The sequence below is a fragment of the Tupaia chinensis genome, unplaced genomic scaffold (genome assembly GCF_000334495.1).
Source record: "Tupaia chinensis unplaced genomic scaffold, TupChi_1.0 Scaffold000090_1, whole genome shotgun sequence".
In the NCBI taxonomy this organism is placed as follows: domain Eukaryota; kingdom Metazoa; phylum Chordata; class Mammalia; order Scandentia; family Tupaiidae; genus Tupaia; species Tupaia belangeri.
In genome coordinates, this window is record NW_006159552.1 from 2,666,797 (window position 1) to 2,674,668 (window position 7,872).

Genomic DNA, 7,872 nt, shown 5'->3' on the forward strand with positions numbered 1-7,872 from the left:
GACAGAGAGACAGAAAGTGAGAAATCACCCCCCCAGGGGGGATGGTCACCCCACAATCCCTTCTCCTCCATTCTCCTCTCCGGATCTTGGGCATACACGCCCGCGTGCCCGGCGTGAGTTCTAAGCCACCAGGGCCGGGACGCGAACCACGGTTGACTACGTGGGAGTCCAGTGACATAGCCATTACACTAACTGCTGGTTCCCTGAAGGCTCTTTTTAATATAAAAATCTGTGTGTGTGTTGGGGGGAGAGGTTGCTATTTTGTGTTTTGTTTTGTAATAGCAACTCTAGAACTTCTGAGTAAGTATAAGTATTGCTACTGATTATTAGAATCTCTGAGTGTCACAGGATTGTAGAAGAAAAATGTGTAAAATCAAGTGATCAGCTGAACTATTCCTTTTGAAACAGAACATGCTTTCTTCTCATTATCAATGGAGTGCAACAGCTTCACAGCATTGAAATATATACAAAAGGTCTTCAGAAAGTTTGTGGAGAAGTGGAATTCAAGTACAAGTTTATTTTGGTGCAAAAATTTTGAAATCCATGCATAACTTTTTTATGATATGCATCTTTCATGAACTTTTGAAAACCTCACGTAATTTGTCAGCCCTCTTTTCCTACTTCCTCAAAGAGATACATGGTTTTAGTTTGTGTAAGTTAGTTTCTATTCTTTTTAATTTTGTAGAATTGTTAAGATGTTTAATTATCAAATAAAAAGGGAGAGGGCAGTTTGGTTCTTTGACTTGGTATAAACTGTTTGTCATGTGGGGTGACCAACTGTCCTGGTTTGCCCAGGATTTTCCTGATTATAAAATTGAAATTCCTGTGTCCCAAGAACCCCTTTCATCCTGAGAAACCATAGACTACTGGTTACCCAATATCCTTGGTGTATTTTGGTAAAACATTCATTATGTATAACTGAAAAAAATAAAACAAATTTATGTAAGCACCTTCCTCCTTATTTACAAATAATTCCATGGGTGAAGTGTTGAAGAGAGGAAGTTGCTTTCCATGACTGGGTAGAGCCAGGGAGTTTTAGTTTGAACACATGGCAGAAACTAGTTTCTACTCAAAGCTTGTATTAGGCAATTGATACTTCATACAAAGGAAATAATGGCTGAGAAAAAAGCTGATGTCAATATTTCTCTGTGGAGAAAAGTACACTTTGATCTTTCCCAGAACAAGTGTCAAGTTCTGTATGAATGTTTTCCCTAGAAACCATTTCAGACTAACCATGAGAATCAAATAGCTTTTCCTTAGAATACTAAATTGAAGGGGGAACGAGCAGTTAGCATAATGGCTATGTCACTGGACTCCCATGTAGTTGACCACAGTTCAAGTCCTGGACCCAGTGGCTTAAACGCACGCCGGGCACGTGCGCGTGCATGCCTAAGATCCCAAGAGGAGAATGGAAGAGAAGGGATTGCGGTGTGACTATACCCCATTGGGAGGGGGTGATTTCTCGCTTTCTGTCTCTCTGTCTCATTCTGGCAAATGCATGCGTCCTATAGCAAAAACCTCTCTCTCTCTCAAAAAAAAAAAAAAAAAGAATATTAAATTGAGGAAATCACAATAAATATTTATTTAAAGGAGATGGATGGTCTCCTAAAACTTGTTCTATTTTCATGAAGTGGAGGGGTTGGGTGCATAAATTCACTAATTAATCATTGTCTTCCTCGTGCCTGCTGTCCCTTAGCCTGAGTACTGTTTTACAGATAATGTGGTCTTGATATCCTGTGCACACTCTCCATCTCCAAGCATTGAGGTGCCTTTTTCACTCATTTAACCAACATATATTGAGATCCTATTATGGCCTGATATAATGCCAGAAGCTGGGGATACAGAAATGAAAACAGAACTTCTCTCATACTTAACTCGCATTTACTTAAAAGTTGGAGGGAAAAATGGCTTATACATAAATAATTTTCATGCAATGTGGTATACTGAGTTTGGTCAACTTGCTTTGAGAACTTAGGGGAAGGCCTGCTTAGAACTGCCTCAGCTCTTCTTGTCTATAAAAGTAAGTGTCCTTGTATTTCTACACTTCTGGTATACAACGTTTTCCTCAAACATGCAAACTCATATATATTCCAAGCTCAACAATTTTGGTTATTTAGGGTCAGGAATATAAGTTTGTCCTTTTTTTTTTTTTTTTAATTGAGAGGGTTTTTTTTGTTTGTTTGTTTTGTTTTGGGTTTTTTTTTGCTATAGGGTGTGTGTGCTCGCCAGAAGGACAGAGAGAGACAGAGAGATAGAAAGCAAGAAATCACCTCCCAGGGGGTATGGCAACACCATAATCCCTTCTCCTCCATTCTTCTCTTGGGATCTTGGGCACACACGCACATGTACCTGGCGTGAGTTTAAGCCACTGGGTCTGGGACTTGAACTGCAGTTGACTACATGGGAGTTCAGCGATATAGCCATTATGCCAACTGCTGGTCCCAAGTTTGTCCTGTCTTAGTGCCCTACTCTGGATCTTTTGGTTCATAAAGTATCACTTCCAAAGGAGCTGTCATGAGGACCATGGTATAAGTGCCTTCTACCTAGGTATAATAAGAGCTATATAGAATGTTCTCTTGCTTATAGGGCAGAATTGATATGGTGGATTCCTACTTTTCACTACCCACCCCTAAGGCCCTTTATGGGATTCTCATGGGTACCATTCTCAAAGAAAGTCTTTAGGATTTTGGGTGCAAGTATGCATACTTGCATCATTATGTAAATTCAGGTTTTGGGAATGGTCAGCCTTGCAAAGGCAAACCTTATCTCTAAAATACTTGAAGAAAACCCATCCTTGAGAGACAGATGGTTGTTAATAAGCTAAATAAGCAAATCCAATTTGGTGTATATTGAACAAAATCCAATTTTAGAACTTGAAGGGCCTCTAAAGATAACTAGATTCCAGTCTAAGCCACTTGGCAACTGAAGCATGGGGAAATTTTTTTAAGGGCACACAAATAAGTAGAATCAGAAAATATTTGTTGTTGTAGGATCACACCTTATTACCCAGCCTCTCCTCTGGGATTCCCCCACTTTCCTGCTGTTCAGCAACTAAAGGGTTAACACCAGGCATGGTTTGGAGCCTTCTGAACATTAAACCCTGCTCCAAACTGCTTTTTGTCTTGTTGGTGCCAATGGTGTATTGATATTTTGAACAGTAACCTCAGAAGGCTGGGTAAGATTCCAATGCTTAGCAGAGCAAGCCAGACTATAAAAGATAGGCATTGTATGTCCCTGCTTAATAGCAATATAAATATCAAATGCACTATATAGCAGAAACTGAAAGACTTGAAGGTATAATAATAGGAGGCCAACAGTAGATACTAGAGATAGTATAGAAAGGGGTGGGTAATAGGAAGTGGCTAATAAGGGATGGGAAGGAGGGGATCAGGAAAAAAACCCCAACAGTTAATGGAAATAAAAATGAAAGTTATCTGTTGATGATAATGCATATGGTAATGTCCTCGACTTAACTAACATGCACCATATTTATGCTTAGAAAACCCATTATGTACACCATAAAGATGTACAGTGATTTAGTGTAAATATAAAAATAAATTTTAAAAAAAAGGTAAGGAAAGCAATAACCACTTCCAGTGGAGGAAAGGGAGCAGTGGCACACAGGCTTGAAACACAGGGATTTTTCTGGAAAATAGATAGTGGGGATGAACATGGTGGGACAAGAGAAATTGAAGGTAAGTTGAAGATGAGTGACAGTACCTCAAATGCCTCATGTCTCTGAGCATTATTTATCAGGAAGATTCATCTGTCATGTGTGTGCAGGTAGAAGAGATGAGATGTAGTGAGATCCACTAGAAAGCATAGTACAGACATCATTTGTTGGGAAGCCGAAAAAATGAGACTGGGGGAAGTGAAAGAGGCATGATGGGGTAGAGGAACCATAGTCAATGATGACATTTGTTAAAAGAGTTATTTTATTTTTATTTATTTATTTATTTATTTTAATTTGACCAGAGAGGAAGGGGGAAGAGAGAGAGAGAGAGAGAGAGAGGGAGAAAACTTCCAGGTCCAGGACTTGACCGTGGTTGGCCATGTGGGGATCCAATGCCCTTAACCACCACACCATTTTCCGGCCCTGTCAATGATGATATTTTACAGCATATATTAAGCACCTACTATACACCAGATATTGGGCAAGCCTCTGGAAACACAAAAGTAAAAAGCCATGATTTTTACCCCCAATGAACTTACAGCTGCACAAGGAACAAAGGCTGAGAAGGAATGAGTTGTATAGATAAATGTTGGGGATGGAGAAGGAAAGTGCCAAGGGAACTCACAGAAAAGACTCCATTCAATGTTCCAGGAGGACTCTGAATCCAATCAGAGAGGTCAAATAACCTAAATAAGGAATTACTTTTTGTATGATGTGTCAGAGTTAAGAATAGCCCAGTCTACTGTTTAGACGTATAGTAGATAAAAATAGTAAACTGTCACCAACTTTCTTACTCTCATATATTCTATAACCCATTCAACTGCTTTCATTACATGCACTCTTATATCTGTTACCCAAATTATTCCTATTCCTCCCTCGCTGTGTTTTTTTCTATCTTCTGGTACCCACCATTACATGTTCTACTTCTGTGCAATGGAATAATTTAATTTCCACAAATAAGTGAGGACATATGCTATTTGTCTTTCAGTGCCTGTTATTAAATTTAGCACGATTTCCTCCAGATTCATTCATTTATCTCAAATGACATGAATTTATCCTTTTTTACTACTGATTAATATTTCATTGTAGACCTGGAAAAACAACAACAACAACAAAATGCTAGGAGAAAAAGAAATAATAAAGATCCTAGCAGAAATAAACAAAATAGAGAATAAATGAAACAAAAAGCTGATTGTTCGAAAGATAAACAAAATTGACACACTGTTAACTAGACAAATTACAAAGAAGAGAGAACAGATGAATGGATTGAAACAGTTTAATGGGAACCTGGAATTTGATAGAAAGTGGACAAATATGGAATATTTCTTGCTAAATGAAGCAAGTCAGGTAATGAAAGAGTGGCATTGTATGTCCCCACTCAATATTTATTGAATGTCGCACTCTATAGGAGAAACTGAATGATTAGGAGATATAAAAACATGGAGAGTAATGATAGTGAAGACAGTGGGGGAAGAAAGTATTAAATGGGGGAAAGTTAGAGGGAGGGAATCAAAGGGAAGAAGAAAGCAGCAAAACATTTAAGGACCCCAAATGGAAAGAGATCTGCTGATTATAACGTATATGGTAACGCCTTTGGTTAGACTGATATGCAGTGTATTCATGATGCAAAAATTCATTTGGCATGCTGTAATGATACACAGTGATTAAATGTAAAAACTAATTTATTTTTTAAAAAATCTACACTATGGGGCCAACAGGTAATGGTGGTTACTCTCACATGGCTGACCTCAGTTCAAGTCCCAGACTTGGTGAATGGAGAAGAATAGAGAAGAAGGGATTGAAGTGTGGCCATCCCCAGTGGGGTATGATTTCTCATTTTCACTTCGTTGTCTCTCTTTCCAGGGTACGTACCCTATGGCAAAAACCTGAAATATATAAATAAATGAAATGCCGTATTATGTCCCACAAATGTATACAACTATTAAATGTAAATTAGAATAAGCCAAGACTTCAGAAACTAGTGGTAATGGGAAGTTTTTATTACACCTAGTCTGAAGGGGACAGGGAAGAAGAGATTACTAGGAGCCTGATGGGAGCAAGAACCACGGCAGAGCCACATGACTTGATCTGAGGTGTGGAGAATTAGGGTTGAACTATGTTCCTCCCCACCCCAAATTCACATGTTAAGACCCTAAACCCCATTACCTCAGTATGTGACTATATTTGGAGATGTAGTCTATAAAGAAGTGATTAAGGTAAAATGAGGTCATTAGGGTGGGCCTTAATTCAGTCTGACTAGTATCTTTGTAAGGAAAGGATACGAGAATACAGACACACACAGAGGGAAGACCGTACATGGACACAAGGAGAAGATGGCCGCCTCTAAGCCAATGAGAGAGGCCTCAGGGCAAACTAACCCTACTAACATTTTGATCATGGGCTTCTAGCCTCCAGAATTCTGGGGAAATAAATTTCTGTTATTTACGCACCCATCCTGGGGTACTTTGCTATGGGCACCCTGCATAACTAATACAGGGAGAGACACAGCTGCTGCCAGAGACAAGGCTCAGCCATAGAGGGCATGGGGAGAAAAACCCTAGCCTTTCTCACTAACTACTCTAATCTTACTTAAAAGCCAAGCTCATCTGGAAACCAGCAAAGCTCTCCAATCAATGTGTCATATATCTGAATCTCTCAGAGCACTTGTTCAGAAAAAGTGAGATAGTCTAAAGTTAGGGGGTGGTGGTATAAGGAATATAAAATAATTAGCAAAGTCATCTAATAATGTCTTGAAAAATCAAAACAGGTTGCAAAGAGAAGGTGAGTTTTTAACTTAATTTGGAATAACAAATGTGTTAATATGACAGAGGACCTAGAATTATGGTATATGTGTTGTATTCACCACCAAGTCCTTTATATTTATTCTATCTAGTTCCTCCTAGCAATACTGGAAGGTTGACATTACTTTGTTCTCTTTAAAGACAAAATTATGCTCATAGAGGCTTAGCGAGTAGCTGAGCCAGCGTTCATACACTGGCCTAGCTCAAAAGTCACCAGTCCTAGCTGCATCCCAAGAGAAAAAAAAATCAGTAGCAGGATAAGGGAGCTTGAGTAAAGGATTATAGTTGTCCTAAAAGAGAATATTGCTGACACAAAGCCATGTTAGAAAGAGCCTATGCACATTTGGGAACCTGAGGTAGTTCACCAAGATGGGAGTACAGAGTACAAACTGGGGATAGGCAAGAAGTGAGCAGAGGGAGGCAGGGATGATAAAGAACACCTTCATAAGCCATACCAGGAAGTTGGGATTCCTTCCCAGAGACCTTGGGAAGCCTTGGAAAGATTTGGATTAGAATGAGTGTCTTCTCCTCCTCTTTCTTCCTCCTCCTTCTTTTCTTCTCTTTCTCCTCCTTCTCCTTTTCCTTCTTTTTAAAAATTTACTTGTTTACTTCTTTCATGAGTGAGAGACAAGAATAGGTCATACCCAATAGGGTTCTTTTTTTTAAATTTCTCTTAAGATTTTTACCATAGGGTGCATGTGCTTACCAGAGAGACACAGACAGAGATAGTGAAAGAGAAAGTGAGAACTCCCCCTCTCCCCCTAGAATGGATGGCCACACCACAATCTCTTTTCTTCCATTCTCCTTCTGGAATTTGAGGCACTTATGCACATATGCCCAGTGTGATTTTCAAGTCACCAGGTCTAGGACTCAAACTGTGGTTGACCATGTGGAACTCCAGCATCTTAACCAACTGCTCCCTCCAACCCTCAACAGGATCTTGATGACATAACTCACTTCCAGCCCCAGCCAGCCCAGATCATGGGCATATGTATGCCTGGCATACATTGTTTAGGAAGTTCTCTAGACTAGAACCTGAAACATCTCTATGTGGTTCAACCTCACAGAGCACTGAATTTTACCACTGGACCACCATCAGGTTCCTAAATTAAGCAACTTGAGGGCAGTATTGAGGATGTTATAGTCCAATAAAACAAAGTGGGAAGATCAGTCTAAAGGCCTTTGTGAAAGTACAGATAAAAAATAATAAGGGCCTTAGTACCAACAATGGCTACGTCACTGGACCCCTATGTAGTTGATCGCGGTTTGAGTCGTGGACCTGGTGGCTTAAACTCATGCTGGGCACGTGTGCATGTGTGCCCAAGATCCCAAAAGGAGAATGAAGGAGAAGGGATTGCGGCATGGCCATCCCCCCCCTGGAGGGTGATTTCTTGCTTT